Source organism: Pleurodeles waltl, chromosome 2_2 (genome assembly GCF_031143425.1).
Source record: "Pleurodeles waltl isolate 20211129_DDA chromosome 2_2, aPleWal1.hap1.20221129, whole genome shotgun sequence".
Lineage (NCBI taxonomy): Eukaryota > Metazoa > Chordata > Amphibia > Caudata > Salamandridae > Pleurodeles > Pleurodeles waltl.
The window spans coordinates 672,178,684-672,200,203 of NC_090439.1; positions in this window are offsets into that span (position 1 = coordinate 672,178,684).

The window sequence follows — 21,520 nt, forward strand, 5'->3', positions numbered from 1 at the left end:
ACCAGGCTCATCCTCCTGCAGAAAAGGCACGTGGCGTCTCAATGGCAGGTTGTGCAACACACAGCATGCCACGATGATCTGGCACACTTTCTTGGGTGAGTAGTACAGGGATCCACCAGTCAGATTGAGGCACCGGAACCTGGCCTTCAGGAGGCCGAAGGTCCTCTCAATAATCCTCCTTGTTCGCCCATGTGCCTCATTGTAACGTTCCTCTGCCCTGGTCCTGGGATTCCTCACTGGGGTCAGTAGCCATGACAGGTTGAGGTAACCAGAGTCACCTGGAAATATCGAATGACAATTGTGGGACACACACTAACCCTTAGGTTCAACCCCATACCCAGACACCTACATATACTGTTTTGGGACCTTGGGCTCACCTATTAGCCACACCCGTTGCCTCTGGAGTTAGGCCATCACATAAGGGATGCTGCTATTTCTCAAGATATAGGCATCATGCGCAGAGCTAGGATACTTGGCATTCACATGGGAGATGCACTGGTCCGCAAACACACCATTTGCACATTCATCGAATGATAGCTTTTTCTATTTCTGTACACCTGTTTATTTCTGTGGGGCGGGGACTAATGCCACATGTGTATCATCAATGGCACCAATGATGTTGGGGATATGTCCCAGGGCATAGAAGTCAGCTTTCACTGTGGCCAAATCCTCCACCTGGGGGAACACGATGTATCTGCGCATGTGTTTCAGCAGGGCAGACAACACTCTGGTCAACACGTTGGAGAACATTGGCTGAGACATCCCTGATGCCATGGCCACTGCAGTTTGAAAGGAGCCACTTGCCAGGAAATGGAGCACTGACAGAACCTGCAATAGAGGGGGTATTCCTGTGGGCTGGCGGATAGCTGACATCAGGTCTAGCTCCAATTGGGCACACAGTTCTTGGATCGTGGCATGGTCAAGTCTGGATGTGATTGTAATGTTTCTGTCCTCCCATGTCGACAGGTCAACCAGGGGTCTGGACACCGGAGGATGCCACCATCTCATATGCTGCCTCAGCGGTTGTACCCTCTGGAGGGGAACGGTGAGCAGAGGGTCATTTACCACATAGATAGCACAACTGTGTTTGAATTAATGTCACAGAAGCAGTGTGTGAAATCGAGATTCAGTATATGTGCCAATATGTTCTGTGACGCAGTTAGGTGCCATGCTGTGTGCTCCCCTGAAATGGCTTCTGCCTGACCTGTGAGGAGGGGCAAGGGGAAATGAGGTAACTGCACTGGTGTTGTGCAGCGTCGCAGTAGGCGGTCGAAGACCGCAGCACAACTCTGCATTAGTTATCATTGGGCCCTATGGGTTCCAGGAGCCAATGGAGATATACGCCGACGGTGACGGTATGCACCGCTGCGGACGTCACTGCCATTTTCTACCTATTCACTCACTTGCTACCTGACCAGCAACAGGAGAGGACCGACACTGCAAATGCTGCTGTGACCTGAGTCTGGAAGCGACAATGGCTAGAGTGTCTGGGGAAAGGGCCCCTGCATTTACTGCAGAGGAGTTGGAGAAACTAGTGGATGGGGTCCTCCCCCAGTACACGTTACTCTACGGTCCTCCAGACAAACAGGTGAGTACACCGTGAGCATGATGCATGGGCAATGCCTGTTTGGAGTAGTGTGGATGTAAGCCACATGTTGGAGGGTGCTAAGGAGTCCTGGCCTGAATGTTGCATGAGAGGTGGTCAGTGTATGTGCATCATGGCATGGGTGGGAACAGGTAAGCAATGAGTATGACTGTCCAGACGGGTGAGTAATTACATTTTCCACTGTCTTTTCCCTCTAGGTCAGCACCCACCAGAAGAAGGGTATTTGGTGTGCCATCGCCAAGGAGATGCGGACCCTGGTGGTCTATCCGAGGTAGAGCACCCACTGCCGCAAGAGATCGGAGGACCTGCGCCGCTGGACCAAGAAGACGGCGGAGGCCCAGCTGGGGCTGGCCTCCCAACTTGGAAGGGGTGCCCGTCGCACCATGACCCTCCTGATGTTCTGCATCCTGGCGGTGGCCTATCCGGAGTTGGATGGGCGCTTAAGGGCATCACAGCAGCCACAAAGGGGTGAGTACAGTTTCAGAAAGCTGACTTTGTGCACTTTAGGAACTAGCTGAGCGGGGGATGTGGGCTGTGGGTGCCCCTAGGCCAGGGCGATCATGCCAGGGTAGGTCCCTTGTCTGCAAGCTCTGAAGCACCCCTACCCCAATGGTACAAGTGGCCAACTACTACTGGGCAGGGTCCTGTGGGTGTCAGGTGTGCTGGTGGTAGCGTTAGGCATTGTACCCCATGGGCTAGTGACTACCTTAGTGAGTGGTTGGGCATGGCCTAGTGCATAGGGGTGCTCCCTGTGTGTTGTGTACGCCAACGGTAGTGGTGTTTCTGGCATTGACCATGTGTATCCTCTGTCTCTCTCCCCCCCTTCTTGTTTTATCACCCTGTCCTTGTGTGCATCAGCATCATCTAGCAGAGGAGCAGAGACACCAGCGACGGAGGGGGCTGCAACCAACATGGCCCATGAGGGTGAATCCACAGAGGGTGAAAGCACCAGTGGGACGGAGGGCGAGGGGAGCTCAACGACGGGGACAGGAGACGATACCAGTGACAGCGACTCCTCCTCTGATGGAAGCTCCCTGGCGGTGGCGTACACCTCTGCGCCCACCCCAACAACAGGTACAGCCACCACCCCCCCTACCAGCACTGCCCTCACAGCAGCCCCTCAGCATGTTTCCCATGCCCGCTCACCCAGGTGGATGGGCATCTCATTCACCCGAGGCACCTCAGGCCCGGCCCTAGTCAACCCTGCTGCCCTCATTAAGGAGGCTATTGACCTCCTGAGATCCCTTACTGTTGGGCAGTCAACCATTCTGAATGCCATCCAGGGTGTCGAGAGGCATTTGCAACAAACAAATGCATACCTGGAGGGCATTCATTCTGGCGTGGTGGCCCAACAGAGAGCATTTCACGCTCTAGCCTCAGCACTGATGGCAGCCATTGTCCCTGTGTCCAGCCTCCCCCCTCCAACTTCCACTACCCCGACTCAACCCCCTCTACCTCAGCCTATCCCAAGCACACCTTCAGACCAGCATGCACACACATCAACACAAAAAAGTGGCTCAGGAAAACATAAGCACCACACATCATCACACAGGCACTCACAAAAGCACCATACCCATGCACACATACCAACATCCACTTCCTCCACTGTGTCCCCCACCTCCTCTTCATCCACCTCCCTCCCAGTAGCATCTCCACTCACACCTGCATTCACAACATCATCAGCCACTGCCTCCATCACCAGCAAGCCCATCACAACACACCCTTCATGAGCAATCACCACCCCCACAACCATGCACATGTCCCCTGTGTCCTCTCCCAGTGTGTCTATAAGCCCTCCTCCCAGAATACACAAAGGCAGGCACACACCCACTCAACAGCCATCCACCTCACAACAGCCTCCAGCCCATGCACTTTCACCCAAACTCAGCAGACGTACACCTCCTACAGCCACTACCTCTTCTTCCACTCCCCCTCCATCTTCCCGTCCCATTGTGTCAAAGAAACTTTTCTTGGCTAACATTGACCTCTTCCCCACACCTCCCCGCATCCTTCCCCTAGGGCCAGGATGTCTAGATCCCAGGTCAGCACCACAGCCACCAAATTGGGGTCCGCTGTGGTCCCTGCAAGTCCGAGACGATTGAAGGGGGCACCCGTCAGGGTTGCCAGTGTGCCACCTACCGAAGATAAGGACCACACGATTCTGCCACCTGCCAAGGTTAAGAAAGGGTCAGCATGCAGAAGTGAAAAGATGCACCACCCACCCAGCAAGGCCTCATCCAAAACCAAAGAGGACAGTGCCAAGGTCCCAGCAGCGACTACCAATGTGAGAAAGGGACACAAACGCAAGGGCAAATCACCTTAGGCACGGAGCATTCTGGTGAGGGACTGGTGACCATCATTTCTCCTGACAAGCCAGCAACCTGTACCACGGTAAGCACTGCCACAATGACCGCCACCTGCACCATCTTCACCGCCACCTGCCCCGCCATCTCCACCCCTGCACCGCCGCTGCCACAATGACAGTCACCAGCATCATCCCCAGTGGGCAGCCGTCCGAGGCTGCTGGAGACGGCCTGGTGTCTCCCTCCACTACTACAGACACCTGCACGACGGGTAGCACCGGCAGCATCTCCACCGCAGACACCACCGCCACTTGCACCACCATATGCACCGCCACATGCCCAGCCAGTGCCACTACATCAGACATCAGCAGCATCCCCAGAGGGCAGCCATCCGTGGCTGCAGGAGACGTCCTGGACCCTGGACACACCACATGAGGCACCACCACCAGCACTGGCACTACCAGCAGTTTGCAGCCTAAGTCGCCACAGGGTGGAGTGTGGCTCTGCCTCCATGGAGTATCACGCTACCTGTTCTCTGCTCATCTCGTGCCTCAGACACCAAGGTGAGGGAATAGGAACTGCCACTACCCAGGTGCAGCATCACTGGGCACAAAGCCCCCTCCAGAACCAGTGGAGAGATGCATCCACTCACCCAATCCTTGGCAGGATGAAGCACTCTGGGCACAAAGCCCCCTCCAGAACCAGTGAAGAAAGAAATCCACTCACCCAATCCTTGGCAGGATGAATCACTCTGGGCACAAAGCCCCATCCAAAACCAGTGGAGAAAGACATCCACTCACCAAATCCTTGGCAGGATGAAGCACTCTGGGCACAAAGCCCCCTCCAGAGCCAGTGGAGAAGCCATCCACTTGAGAGACTGTAGCCTTGCACTCCCCAGGAGCAACCAGTGGGCAAACCACCCACTTGAGAGACTTGAGAGACTGGCTTTGCACTCCCCAGGACCAAGCAGTGGGCAAACTACCCACTTGAGAGACAGTGGCTTTGTACTCCCCAGGACCAAGCAGTGGGAAAACCACCCACTTGAGAGACTTGGTAGACTGTGGCCTTGCACTCCCCAGGACCAAGCAGTGGGCAAACCACCCACTTGAGGGACTTGAGAGACTGTGGCTTTGCACTCCCCAGGACATCGGTGTTGGCATGTGGCCCCCTCCAGGAGCAGTGGCGTTGTAGCATCTTCCAGCTGAGGTGCCCCCTTCCCCTTGAGGTGCCTGTGTTTTTTCGACCTGATTCCCCTGCAGTGTTCTCTCTGTTTTGAGGCAGGAGTCAAGTGTGGGCTTCGCCCCTGGTTTTTGGGCCCACTGGTCCACGGACATTTACAAGGGACAGTGTACGGCCTTCTGTACATACTTGAAATATTTGTATATACTGATTTTTTTAAATATCATTTGCTGTATCTGCATGTTCCAAAATATCACTGATTGGACTCACTTCCTTTTGTCCTTGTGTTCTTCCAGGGGGTAACTGGGTGTATCTGTAATGTTGTTGGATGTGTTAGTGTGTATGGTGTTGTGGGTGAGGGTGCCCAGCAGAGAATTCTCCAAGGCTTTCTCAATGTTGCTCGCAGCCAGGATCCAGAACTTCTTCCAGTAAAGCTAAGTGACAAAATAAAAGGCACTCACAGTAGTGTGAATGCTTTTGAATGCTTTTAAACCTATCCATTGTGTATTTTTTAAAAAGACCTTGGTGACTTTCATTTCAGAAAGAGAGACATTCAAGGTGGCCAGCAAGAAAGTCTGAAAGATGTTTAGCCTTGATTATTTTTATTATTACTCTTATCCAATAGATTTTTGTCTTTAAATTGTGACCTGTGAAAGAAAGCAACACACCTAAAACCGTGGTCTAAGAATATAACCCTCATTAATGTTTGTGTGCCTCCTGTTACTAACAAAATTACACATTCCTACAAATCATTTTCAGCGTTGATCCATACTCAATGTCCTTGATTGTCACAAAAATGAACATGGAGCAATTGTGTTTTGAAAGTCTTCTGAGCTTTATTGTTCAACCAGTGCTTATGGATATTTGCTTGTGGGAAGAAAATATTCCTGCTTTGCATGTTTTTGTTAAGTTACATGTTTAGTGTGTGCAACAATGTCGAGTGATTACTTAACACAATATAGGACAGAGAGAAGTCCCAGGGAATAGTGGCGCATTCCTGGCCAGCCCTATGGAGTGGAAAGGAAATACAAGGGAGTGAGTTGAGTGACAGGTGATTATCTGGGTATCTGAGTGAGTGTGTGAGCGTTAGTTGCTTAGTAGGCAGCACGTCACTCATACCTATTCCTTTCCTGTATAGAACCTGACTCCTCAACAAAGCAGTGACACCGATCACCTGCATCCTCAAGAGTAGGGGCCCAGCTGGACCAGCAGCAGTGGCAGTATCTCTCTCTCTCTCTCTGTCATCCAAATCCCCCTCTCTTTGGGGACACCTGCCAGGATGCCCGTGTTAAGATCAACAGTGCTGAGAGGTGTCCTAGGAGGACAGGGGAAACGTCATGGCCTCTGCACGTGACCTGCTTTTCAGGTGAGTGGTCAAGCTCTCACAGAGGGCCTCAATACGACTTTGGTGGTCTTTTTGGAAGACCGCCGCGGTGGCGGCTGCCAAACGACCACCATGTTGGCAGCCATCCTACCACTGTATTGAGTCACACTGTGAAGACCTCCAAAAAACAGCAACAAATCTGAGACTGACAGGACAATGGAGAGTGGGAAAGAGCTGGTTCCACCACCAGCACCACCACCATGACACAACTCCACCCATCAGAGTACAAGCCACAAATCACCACAGCGGTTCTTCCACAGCAGTAAGCCATTGGTTGTGTGAACCGCCGCAGTCAAAACTCTCAAATGGCAGAGCACCACACCACATTGGATAGTTTGAATTACCCCACACCTGACACACATCCACACACCTGACACACCTACTCATTGCACTATATAATACACCCCTACACAACCCACAATCCTTTGCAACAAGAATGCCATTCATGAACCTAGAAAGTAGAAGAAAATAATTGAAAGGGCACATACACACTGTCGCGTGGGCTCTCATTATCCTACTACTGGATTTCTGGGCAGCAGGGTCGTTCCTGTTGTGGGGGACTTAGTCTTACCCACTTAGAAGGACCTTTGCTACCTTCAATCCGGTTTTGCTCCGGCTAACTAGCAGTGCCTCATCTCTCCCAAAGGGAAGGGATGATTAGGTAGCAGAGCGCATGACATCTTTGGAACCTCTCAGGGAAATCGTGGTCACTCAGATCCAAACCAACTCTCTCATTTACAGTATGATCTCATATACAAATGACAAAGGCAGTTTATATAATGTTTTAATAAAACGACTGCATTTTAGATATTAAGGCGTAAGCAGCAATAACCAGAACCATACAACACAGTAGGATTGAAATAGTCACAAGGAGAGTGAAACATAAGAATAACGCTATCATGGTGTTAACAATTTCTACTCTCTCTCAGCTAGTTCTATTTCGAGCACAGCATGTTAAGCTTCTAACTTGCATTTCAGATTCCCTGGGAAGACATCAACCCTCATTCCTGAGCAAAGGCCTGTGATCTGGTTCAGCATCTGCAACGAGGCAGTCAGCGTCTAGTTGTGGTTCCCTGGTCGGAATCTCCCTCTCTCCCGTGTATTGGGACAAGGAAGTGTTTTTATAACTAACATGTCAGCGTGATCACAAAATGTCCCTACGCAGGAATGCCAAAGACTAAACTCCTACCACGTCTATCGGCAATGTACCAGACTGTATCCTTGACTGAAGCACAGAGTAATGCGTTATGGAGAACTCCAGTGCTGAAGTAGGCTAAACAGTGTGATATGAAATATAAAACAAGACCGTAGAACTGGCTATTTGAAAAATAACAGTACGAAGCCGAATAAAAAGCATTTAAAGCAAAGTGCACGAAGGCTCTAAGCTACGAGCAAAGGAATAAAATACATCCAGGGCAAAATGTACAAAGGCCTAAAGCCTGAAGCTTATGCGCAAAGGATACGTAAAACTGACCCCACTACAACACCATGGGCACTCATACATATCACCCTCAACACACACCCCACATTAGCACAACAAACACAATACACACATCACAAGCACACACAAATCTTGACAACTGTCACAGCCACGGAACGCAGTACCCACATCCTCACCTTTTACCCAACACTGCACCCTTGCACTCACAAAACTCCCACACATCATTGTTTCACTGTTTCATATTGAGGGTCATGGTGGATGAAATTGTCAGGGTAGAGCCACAATTGTTTGGAGCACAGCTCCAACAAACATCGTTTGCCAAGATAATGGAGTTGTGGCAAAGGATAATCGACAGGGTCAACTCAGTAGGCAGCCACCCACATACAAGGGAAGATATTAGAAAGAGGAGGAACGACCTACGGAGGAAGGTGTGTTCCATGACATCATGCTACCAGAAAGCCATGCACAAGACCGGCGGTGGGCATCCACCTTCTCCCCCACAGTTCACATCATGGGAGGAGAAGGTCATGGACATACTGCATCCAGAGTACCTGACTGGAATACCTGGGATACTGGAGTCTGGTAAGCACCCACAACAGTCATGTCACACACTGTATTGTCCTGCATGCTTCCTTACCACCCAAATACTCCCAAATTAACTAAATTTCACAACGCATCTCCCACCTATTCATCTAATGCACCTCTCCACCCAGCTCAACTGCCCCACAGCCCTTGGCAATGGCACTTGAACTGCTGGCAAATCAAATCACTATGAATCCCAGAATGTACTAACTAAACTTTTTTAAAACGTAAATGTGCACAACACATCACATTTAATGCATGCACAACTAAAGTACTAACTACACCATCTAAATTGTCCCAGTGAGGACCTGTACATGGCAATTACAGAAATGCAATGGCACACAGCATACAAAACAACATACAGCTACAGCTGAGTGACCATTCCAAATGGCCACGGATCAAATATCCAAAGCCAGTCATAGACTCACCTGTTAGGAAAGTAAGATGGCAAGAGTCAATGCACATGCACAACATTTAGATACAGGACTATTACCCTTGCATGCTGACATACTGTGTTCCCACTAGGACACATGTGCATTGTACAGCTTTAATTTCTGAACTCTAGCACGCCTCACAAATCACGAGGTAACAGAGGTGAACAGTCATGTCAATGATCAGACAAAAACAGAACCCATCTGCAGTGTAATCTGTACCAAACGTGTAGACAGCTCCCAACGTAGAGTATGGAAAACAAGTCACAGAGTAGTATGTACAGCATCTGTCAATGTCATTGCAAGTAATCATGCAAAGCCACTGTCTGCATCTCACAAAGAGGTATTCAAACATGCATTCCAACCTTAACGCTGTGTCTTACTCCCTCCGCAGGTAACCCAGCCATTGCCACAATAGAGATGATGCCAGACACTGCCAGTACCTTCAGGATAAGAGCCCCAGTGAATAAAACACACCTGGATGTCTGGACAATGACGAACCTGGTCAGTCAACGACTCCCTGCCTCACCCTGCCCACATCAGCACCCCCTCACCCCTGGTGAAACTACATCACAAGCAACCATCCGCCCCCAATTGGTGTTCTCAGGTCTGTTCAATCTATTGTGTGTCCCACAGTACAGGGACCTGAGTCGAGCCTTGACATCCCTGACAATGAAGGCCCTGCTACCACTGGGAGTGGGCACATCCTGCCGGGGCATAGGCAACTGGGGGTAGAGTGCATGGGAGGGATGCTCTGGGCCAGAGGATGGGGCCTCAAAGGGACTCCACTGACCAAGAAACCATCTCCCAAGTCCTGGGAGCATACCAAAGGCCCCAAGACAGGATGGACCAAATTATCACCATGTTGAGGCTTCAGAGGGAATACCACCAGGAAGTCATGCAGCAGTGGTAGGCACACAATGCCACCATGGCTACCATTGCAGGGGTGCTGAGGGACATCAATACCACCCTCAGTGGTTCATCAACACCACATAAGCCACCTTCCACAAGCAACTTCACATCTGCCCCATCTACATCTGTGGCAGCTAGTGGAATGGAGGTCCTGCCAGGGCAACCACATACCTCAGACACCCTCCCACTGTAGCTGAAGAACCCCCCACAAACAGGGATGTCAACCCAGGCATCCAGCTGGAGCAGATGCCAAGACCAAACCCACTGCCAGGAAGTAAACCTCTCTTTATATGTCAACCTTGTGTGCCACTGAGACACTCTGTAGACTGTTCTGAGACATGGCTCCATTTTCCCATGGTACAAGGACACTGGACCAGTGTAACCAACTGGTGTAGCTGCTACTTGATGAATCCATCTGGCATGACCTAACTCATCACCCCTTTTTTCTTTTAAGCACTTTGATTTTGACCTCAGTTATCTTTATATACTCTATAGGTCACTATTGAACACAGCTACTGTATATGTGTCTTTAATAATATTCAGCAATTGCCATGCTTGCCAACTATGGTGAGGTCATGCCCCACTGTATCGAACAGCCAGTACAATGGTCATCAGTTGAAGGCTCCCACAGCTTGAGAAACATAACAATAGTAATGTCACAAGACAGATGTCAGAGAGGTTGCAATTCAGGCCAATGCCATAGTATAGTCAGGATTACAATCTGCAAAAAGAGCATGGCAGAGAGTACTATCAGGATGGAAGGCATGGTGGCACACAGTGCACAAATACAGATAACAGAAATCATGCCCTTGGTAACCCACCTACAAAGCAAGGGCACACAAATTGGACCTATGCTTCACCAGGTACAGACTCTTCACATAGACATACTATAGCTACATGATCACATATCCCATGGACCACACATATGGCATCACTGAGGACCCAGTACATTAACAATACACCAACATATGGCCTATACCTGTAGGAGTTTTCATTCACCTTTGTCATCTATACAAAAGTATACAGTCATCTGCACCTTGGACAACAATTTCAGAATACAAACACAGCTAGGCCCCATGGTCATCGCAAAGCACTCCACCCACTGTGGAGCCAGAGGTCATGATTCATTCTTCACACAAGGGCCACATACATCAAATAACATGAAATACACAATTTCACATCCCTCTAACCCCACTGGTAAATGGGAAAGGATGAAGCAGTCACTAGTCCAAATGGATAAAGGGAGTAAAAACAAGTTTCCATCCCACTGTAACTATATCCATTTTACCAGCTATCTGTCATTAACACGTCTCATGTCTGTCATTTACTACCATTGGCTACTGACAATGAATACCTCAAGTCATAGGTCGCAAAGCAAGACAGGAAATTGCAATTTCAGTGAGTGGAAGGAAAAGAGGATAGGAAAATGCAAGAAACATAGCTCAATACTGATTAGTCCTTTCCAGAAGTGTATGTTTGAGCTGACCCTCTATTACTGTACACCTTACAATCTATCGGTCTGCCTCCACAACTCACACACAGGCACTGGCGCTCATTACACCTTCACTGATGAATCAAGTCAGGAGGTGTAATGGCAGCCATCCACATCAAAATGTGCACATTCAACACTTTTAAAGGCCCACTTCACATACTTGTATGTCAGTGGAAATACTGATTGATGAGCTCTGTCCTAGAGTTAGCTGCTCCTTCATCTTCAGGCATCACTTGCCATATCAGCATTGGTCCAGCTGCCTCCCCCTCATCTGCAATCAATGGTATCTGACGTCTCAGGGCTAGATTGTGGGGTATGCAGCAGGCAAGGATTATTTGGCATACCATCTGAGGCGAGTAGAGGAGGGCACCTCCACATAGGTCCAGGCACCTGGATCTTCCCTTCAGAAGCCTGAATGTTCACTCGATTACATGTTGTGTTCTCCCGTGGGCCTCATTGAAACAGAGTTCCCCTGGGGTGGCTGGGTACCTCACTGGTGCCAACAGCCAAGGAAGGTTTGGATAGCCTGAGTCACCTGTGAAAACAATGGTAGAACAATTTATAAATAGCTTCTGCGACTGGCTATTATGTGATGACGGATGACATAACACAGAAACACACAATACAATGCATACTTACCAAGCAGGCGGGCCCTCTCTTTTTGTAGTTGTATCTTCAGGTGTGGGACATTGCTGTTTCGCATTATGTAGGAATCATGCACTGATCCGGGAACTTTGGCTGTGACGAGTGAGATGTACTGGTCTGCCAGACACACCACCTAGACGTTGATTGAGTGGTAGTTCTTCCTGTTCCTATACACCTGTTCATTGGCACTGGGAGGGACCAAGGCTACACAGGTGCAATCAATGGCTCCGACCACATGAGGAATGTGTACCATCTCATAAAAGTCTGCCTTCGTATACGCCAAATCCACTCTTTGGGGGAACCTGATGTAGCTGTCCAGGTGTTTCAACAATGCACACAGTACATCCTTCAACACCAGACTGAACATGGGCTGAGACATCCCTGCTGTTAAAGTGACAGTATTCTGAAAGGACCCAGTGGCCAGAAAGTGTAGCACTGACAATATTTGCAAGATGGTAGGAATGCAGTAGGGATTGCGAATGGCTGGCATCAGGTCTGGCTCCAACTGCATACATAGGTCTATGCTGGTATGATGATTCAGACAATATATCTGGATGACATGCCTGTCTTCCATTGTTGCGAGGTCAACTACTGGACAGTACATTGGCAGTTGTCTCACTCTCATCATAGCAGGATAACTATGTTGAGAGGAGAGAATGTACAATGAGTAATGTGGTATGCAAATCACCAACACATGCTATATTACTCAACACCTGACATCTGTAGAGGATGCGTAGGACTGCAGACATATCAAATACAGACCATGGATATATGCACATAATTCACCCTCATGGTTGCACATTGGCTAACATGTAAATTGGATTGTACATATGAAACATATGTAATTGTGTATGTGTGTGTGATGTAGCTGCCCTGGACTAATCACACATATGTTTTGGAAACTAGCTATACCTAGGCATGGACTATGTACCGCAGAGTAGCTTTACATAGTTCTCAACATATAGACAGTCTAAACTCATCATTGTGTAAAGATTGCCACAAAATGATGCAAAACCATGATGGCCCAGCATACGGTTACACTGAAAATTTGGGGAGTAAGTGACTGACACAGAAAAATGTGCACATCCATCGATTACATGTGCCCAAAATGGCAGGTGCCTGATCTACTGTAGTGGACAGTTGGAAATGACATAAGTCCTCAGGCGGAAGTTGTCATGGCGGTAGGCAGTTGTAACCGTCGTGCAACTTGTAATTAGTTACCATTGCTGCCTTTGGCAGACTGGGCCAATGGGCATTACCGCACGTGGAGACAGTCCAGTACGTGGTGGCCATGACCACCATTTTCTGCAGTGTTGATCACTTGACTCCTGACACTGTTGCCAGCCATACCTCCTCGACGTTAGATGCTGTGTACTGCCTCTGCGAGCCATCATCCCACAAACTGCAGGTGTTTGGACTCCTGAATTCATCTCGGAAGAGCTGGAAAAGCTTGTGGAGCAAGTCCTAGCCCTGTTTGGACAGTTATATGGGGCACCAGAGGAGCAAGTGAGTTCAATGCCCTAGCCATGTGTGATAGGTGTTGTGCGTGACGTTTATTTGGGCATGTGAACAGGTGAGGGTATAAATGCATGCAGATGGCATATTGTGAAGGCCTGTGAGCAGAGGGGATGGGTATGTGTGCCTGCTTGCAGTGACAGATGTATAGTGATCGCTCCTGTTGGTATGGTGCATGTCTACATGACTTTCTGCTTTTGTCTGTGTCATCCATGCAGGTGAATGCCCATCAGAGAAAGGGGATCTGACGTGCCATCACCAAGCAAGTGCAGACCCTGGGGGTCCACAGCCGATGGAGAACCCATTATCGAAATCAGTAGGAGGACCTGAGATGCTGTCCCCAAAAGGCCACAGAGGCCCAGCTAGGGATGTCCTCCCAATGAGAGAGGGGTGCCCATCGGACCATGACCGCCCTAATGGGCCGTATTTTGGCGATGGCCTACCCTGAGGTGGATGGGTGTTTGAGGGCAGCACAACAGCCACAAGGGATCCTTGTACTTGGCTCTGGTTGTATGGTGTTTGCAGTCACACTGAAGCAGCTATGATAGTGTTATAGGTGCTACATGTATGTTGAATAGTGGGAATACATAGTACCCGCATTGCCTATTGAATGTAGATCTGACATCATGGTTTGCTATGTGTACATTTAGATCATCTTTGTCAAGACATATCTATGACTGCATGTGGAGATGCTCGAATGACAATGCAACATGTGTGACTCCACCCAGCCATTCATATAGATGCAAGATGCTGTTTCATCCTACCCACACAGTATTTCCAGGCCTATCTTTCAGCATATATGCTTTAGTAGCTTTAGGATGTCTGACCACTCCCATTTGTCTTGATCACCTGTATTTGCAACTCAGCGCCTGACATATTTTTTTACAGAGGCTAGTAACGGTTGTCTTGGTACAGGAATTGACTTCATGTGAGGTAGGCATCTCAATCACTCCACATATATGGCAAGTATAGGACTGTACATATGGGTTTGTTGATGTATCCGCATTGTCATACTAAGGGGTATGTGAAGGTTGTAAGGTAAGGCTATTCTACCTTAGGTGTGTGTGATTGTGTCTAGTAGCCCTTTTCATGTATTTCCATGCCATTGACATGTGGGCAAACCACATTTATCCTAATGGCTTTGTTCTAAAGAAGGTAAGTGGCTAGGCAGAGCTACCCTTTGACAATATGTAATGCCCATGCTATGTGTGCTAATGCCCTACCACAAACAGTGAAACATATGTTATTAGCTGCCCACATCATGTCTCAATGGTTTCTTGGGGGCACATGTAAAAGAGTGGGACAATCATTGCTCCCTTTAGCCTAGCTGATGCGGCCAGATGGGACAGGAATTGGTATTTATTGACTTCTTATTTCAAGATGTAATGGTTTAGCTGCACTACTATTTCTTATACAGGCGTTTTTGTGGGATATGTTGCCAGTGCAATGGCAGTCGTGTAGTTCCATGTGTACATCATGTGTACATATCTTTTCATTGGGATATGTGTGTTGTCTGGATGTAGGCACAGGTAATTACATGTCAGGAAAGGTGTGAGTGATGTTGGTTTACTCATGTAGTCATGTCGGGGAACTGTAACTGCATGTCAGGAGGAATGTTAGGTGCCCTAAGTATGATGTACTTAGTTGTTGTGATGTGGTGTATCTGTGTTTAGTGTCTGCATATGTTCCTCCGGGATTTGGTGCTTGTAGTGACATGACTGTTATCCAGACATGTATTCTTCACATCAGATGTCACCTCTATGGGAGTGCCTCATGTTGTGGCTACATCAGTGATTGTATCCGTTGTGGCATACATGTACAGAAGGTTCAGCCAGGCATGTGATTTGAATGGCAGGTGCTGTGTGGTCTTCAAATAGAGTTGTCTTAACTATCATGGAACATTACTTATGGACATGGACTGGTCAGGTGTAGAATCAGAACATGCATGATATGTTGTGATCTGTCAACTGCTTTTTCGAAAGGTGATAGGGGTATGGAGAGTTATGATTAGTATTGGGATTGATTTTCAGCTTCAACCAGGGCATGATGAGTATGCTCACATTGCTTTACAGGTGAAATATTGTAATGCTCCAGTTGTGCTACCTCAATTGGATTATGATGTGGGTGAGTGGGATCACAAAAAGGGCTGGATAGAAGTAACCTGCTGTGACATGGTGTAGATTATGTGGGGTACTATTTGTGAGAGCCTAGCCAGGAGATGTATACCTACAGTTGTCCATGTTTTCATGTGTGTATGTGAAGAATGTGATGACCCTCTCTTTCCCTCTCTATCTCTCCCTCCTTCTCTCTGTATTTGTGTGCATCAGCATCAGAGGGTGAAGGAAACAGGACACAGGCGAGTGGGGATAATGCTGGCCACGGGACCCAGAGTGCTGATACCACCGACAGCAAGGGACCCAGTGGTCCGGAGGGCGAGGGGAGTGCCCCGGGGGAGACAGGATCCACAAAATCATCTTTGGAATCCTTCTCCAGTGTACACTCCCTGTTGGTGGCAGACCCTTCTGGGACCACGCCAGCACCATCATTGTCTGCAACCCCCTTACTACCATTGCCCTCACTGTAGCTCCCCACCCAGTTGTCCGTGCCCGCTAACCCAGGAGGGTGGATGTCTCCTTCACTGCAGGCACCTCTGCCCCTGTCAGCCCTGCTGCCCTCAGTGAGGATGCTATTGACCTCCTGAGTTCGATCTCTGTGGGTCAGTTGACCATTGTGAATGTCATCCAGCGACTGGCAACTCAAGTCCAGCAGAGTAATGCATTCCTGGAGGGCATTCATGGTGCACTGGCTGGCCTACAGAGATCCTTTCAGGCTCTGCATTCGTGCTGATGACAGCCAGTAACCCTTTGTCTATTGTCCCCCCTCCATCTTCCTCTTCCCAATCCCAAACCCCTCTTCCCCATCCCAGCCAAAGCACACAGACAGGCAAGCATGCATCCACCTCAACATACAAGTGTACTACTGACAAACACAAGCACCACAAAACCCACCACCAGCATGCACACAAAGAACACCCACCTGCAGACACACCAACACTCACTACCTGCACTGACTCACCCACAACCTTCACAGACACTATACCGGCCACACCTACAGACATCACACCAACATTTACTGATTCAGCCACAACTCCTATCCTACCCACAGTCACCACAATAGCAGACCCGGAGACATCCACTCATCACCACATCCGCAGACACGCCTACATGCAGCACATACACCATACCTGCAGTCACTACCCCAATAGACAGTCATCCATCCACCATGGCATCTCCCCGCACCTCTACCCCCTTCTCCCAAGACACATAAACGCCCACAATCACCCACCCAACAGACACCCAGCACACACAAGCATACCTCGCACATACATACACCCAAGATACCCACCAAAGCATCTCTTACATCCACTCCCTCTCTCTCCACTCCCAAACCCTTTTGCCAGGACCGTCCCTATGTGCTGAAGACAATTTTCCTCTTGGAGCTGTCCCCTTTCCCTACTCCTCTCCCACCCTGTGTAACTCCCAAAAGATCTGTTTCCCTCCCCAAGTCCAGCCCTTCCACCTCCAATTCCTCCACTCACCCCTCCTGTAGGTAACCATGCCCTTCCCTGTGCCAAGAAGTTGACCCCTCACCAGAGTTCCCAGCCCTCCTCTAAGCCTCGACCTATGCCCCCATCCCAAGCCCAAAGATCCACCTCCCAAACTTAAACCCAAACCTCCCTTCTTCCTCCCAATTCCCTGAGGTGCCTGCCTTCCCCCTTGATGTCCCTTGATGAACCTGTTAGGTTATATGGCAGCCAGGAGTCAAGTAGGTGTACTTGGATGTGCCATATATGCATGATGCACATATTTGTTTGGACTGGATTATGGCCTTCCTATTATGTACATAGTTCTGTAAATCTATGTATGCATTTATTGTCATAGCTCTGAGCAAACCAGTTGTTGGTTCCATGGTTGCATTTTTATCCTGTGTTTCATTCCTTATGGCTGTTTTGGTCTTGGCTAATTTAGTTTGAGCGTGTATGTTTTGTGTGTGTGGTGGTTGTGCTAACAGTTGTGTCTGGCCAGCATGTGTGGGTGTGTGCATTGCATTTGTCCTGCAGAGATGGGTGTGCATTGTGTGATGGACATGGATGAGTTTGGAACATGGATTTCTGTTGATATTGTGTGTTGTGATTGTGTTGACGTGTTATTTGGAGTGTTGTGTGCCCTTGTTTGGTTGTACTGTGTGCAAGAGTGTGTGTGATGATTGGTATGTCATATCCATTGTGATGTGTGTTTGCGAGGTATCATGTATGCCTCGCTGTTTGAATTTGTGATTGCATGTATTGGTTCTCTGGTGTTGTTAGGTTGTGTTGTTTGTTTGACTTGTCAAATGGAGGTGTGTATTTTGGATGCTTAACGTGCTTTTGAGGTGTTGCGGTTGTGGTGTAGTTGTGCCATTTGGTAGTGTTGTGTATCGTGTTTGACTGTGCTTGTGCTTTGTAAATATATGCGATTGTGTGTTTTTAAAATATGTGTGTGTGGGTCTGTTGGTGGTAGTGTGTACTATGTATGTGCATGTGTGTATGTGGCTGTGTGTGATTGTGCGTGTCAGTGTGAGGGTACGTGTATGTCGCCATAGCCATCCGTTCACAGTGTGTATCTAGTGTGACAGGTTAGTGAGTGTACTCACGGTTGCTGTCGTCGTCACAGGTTTTGGAGCCACTGGGCAAGCATGAGCAGCTGAAAGACATATAGTTCAGGTTCCATGGTGGCTCAAGGCTGGTACGTGTTCCTGAATTTGTCTCCTTTTATAGAGTTGGTTTCCGCCAGAGTTTCCATGGTGGTGCGACCGCAGCGGAAACCTTGGCGTTGTGCAGCCTCAAATTCTGTCCGGCAGGAACATGGTCTCCTTCGACCTAAAGGTAGCTACCATCGTCCGTGACAGTCTGGCCGCACTGGTGTTGCCAGCAGTGGATTGACTGTATTCTGTTGAAAAGACCACAATTGTCATAATTTGGCAGTCTTCTCCACCAGCCTGTTGGTCGTACGACTCATGAGACTGCCGTACTAGTAATGACCCCCAGAGTCTTGGACATGCGGAGGGCATGAAACATATTTCAGGTAATGAATGCTGGGAAGTTTTATTCTATTTTTACCCTGAACAAGAGGATAACAAGCTGTGGCATTTAAATCCAGACCACTACAAAACACACACAGACTTGAGATAGTTAAAAAATGAAAACGTATGTATTCTTTGTAAAGACAGAGAATTTTATTTTTGATTGATAAAGTGAATAATGCATACTTTAAATATTGTTAATTTTCCTGATGTCATTAAACATTTGTTTACTCCTGTCCGATCAATGGTTTACTGTTAAATGTTTGAGAAAGTATTTTTCAATTAACAGTAAACACAAAAATTAGTCAACATAATATTTGTTAGTTTTCACCCGAATATTATGCCACAACGCGTGACTAAAACATTGAAGAAAACATAATAAGCGCTAAAGAAATGCAAAGGATAGGAGATGCAAGAAATAAAATCTAGGACGTTAAGTGCCTTGTGAGTGTATTGCAGAGTTGAAAACCTGATTTCACAGCTGTGTGCCCATACCACCAGCTTTCAAGTCCCTCCAGACTTGTCTTTCAATATTTAGTGAAGAGGAAGTCATTCCGAAATTGTTCTTACAGGAGAAACATCCATCCAGGTCTGAAATGAATCTAGCAGGCAATAATAGCTACAGTAACACTTGACTGAAGAACGAATCCCAGGGAAAATGAATGTCTTTTGCCTTTCCAGATTAGCATTCAGTTTTATTTTAGTATGTTTTGAATTGTATTTCACACAAATAAAAGCAGTTTTGAACGAAATGCTATTTAAAGTATACAACCTGTTTCAAAAGATTGTCATTCAAAAAGAACCAGATAATGGCATCTCTGAAATGCTATCATCAACTGGGGTTTGAACAATCTATACAATTAATGAACCGTGAAATACAGGTTTGGGATATACTGCAATGTAATATCACATACTTGTAATACTGCCACAGCATACTTCTGAAGGGCACAACACACACAAAAGGAGTTCAAACTTGCAAATAGCACAACAAAACGCCAAAAGTCCATTTAATACCGTAGTTTAATTGCAGCAGCCTGCCATTATTATAGAATTTGAAGTCCTTTTTAAAAACATATCTAGTGTGTACAGCTCAATATAGTGTTTATGAATGACCCTGAAACAAATAGGATGCAGTTCTTAGCTTATGCCAATCCGGTTGAGCTTCACCCTAAGGGTCCTCTTGCAAATAATTTCCAGTAATATTGCACCAAACATTCGCTTGAGTCATACATAGTGTTTCATTTCATTTGCGTAGCATGTGTCTCTCCTAAATTTGCAGAAAACCACGTGGTCAGGAGCCATTGGTTATACTGAACATAATTCTTTGATATGTTTTTATCTATGTATAGATTTTAGTGCAGTGGTGGTGGAACAAATTTCAAAGTCAGAGTGCTGCTTTCAATGTTACATCACTAAAGTCATAGGGATTGCAAAAATTACAAGCGTCACACACAAAGAACAGGGTAGAAAATGTATTCAGCAAGAGAGCGGTATGGGTTTAGTATGTAGCTTGTGATGCTTTTTGAATAATACTTTCTCAAAAATATTACTAAAGCATGGTGTGGTAGCGCATTGTCATTGACATAAAGCACACTTTCCATTAAACTGCCCACTAAATTTGATCATACAGTTTGTTACTGAGAAAAAGTTCACAAGCAATAATGTATGGAAATCGGGTCTCAGGAAATATGTCTTGATTTATTTTGATCCTATTAAAATCTTTGTTTAAAGTGTTCTTAATTTGTGGTTTCCAACCTACTGATATAGGCTCAGGCATTTGAACAGTTCATTTACAGGTATTTAAATTGTATTATGTGTTAGAAAAAATGATATCTACTGTCCCTCTGCAAGATTGCCAAATAGTTCATTTTACAAAATCATCTGGCTTTGCTAAAAAACTATTTACCAGATGTTATTGCCTAACATCTGACCTTTGTCTTTTAAACACAGCACATTTTACCAAATAATAACAACATTTTAATGGCATCTTTGTTGCTCATTCGTAGAGCATGGTTATGCCAACAGAGGGTCCCCTCTGTTTCAATGACATTTAAATACCACTGCATGAGGCATAACAACATATACAAGTCACCTGAGACGCTATCAGGGCCAGGAGCTTTACCTTGGGGAATGGCTAGAATACCTGTTTTTACCTTGTCCTACTGAAATGTAAGTCTTGTGTCCACCTGAATACAAGATAAAGGAGGATTCAGGCCATCATGTTTGTAATTGGCCTTGAACTGCTCAGTCCATGCCTGTGCCGTAATAGTTGGAGCCTGGTTTGACACCTGCTCAGAACTAAACAGAGGGTGGTTCACAACTCTCTAGAAAACCACACTATCCTGCAGGATGCTAGTGGTGAGTAAATTATGACAAGCCTCCCTCTTTAGGTAATTGTTTCTTTCTTTGCAGACAAACTGTATATAGCACTCACCTTGTTCACCTCTTCCTTAATTCATGGCTTTTTATAAAGAGACACCAGCAGATCCTTGTGTGCCAGAGAGCACCTTTGGTCAAAATATTTACAGTGAGAAAGTGGTGCCGACACCCCTAGTCTAGAGGAAACAGACTTAACAGATCTAAAGAAAAGCTCCCAAAATACTGGCATCAGAGGCATAAGAATTCAGATTGGAGCTGACAAGCAGTTTAGAAAAGAAATCAGCAGGATGATCTTAGCTCATCTGATCCTAGGACCTTGGTCTGGTTTTATGACTGGCTCCTTAAATAGGTGTGCCACTGCCACAGGCAACTCAGTCAACAAAAAGGTTGCTAATAAGGGGTTATGATCACTACAAACATCCAATTGTACCTTAAAGTTTATGAGGAAGCGAAATAAACAGGCAGGAGCAAAAATATAGTGAATCGTAGAGCTAAGCCCCCTCCCTCTGAACGTGGGTGTCAATTCTTGG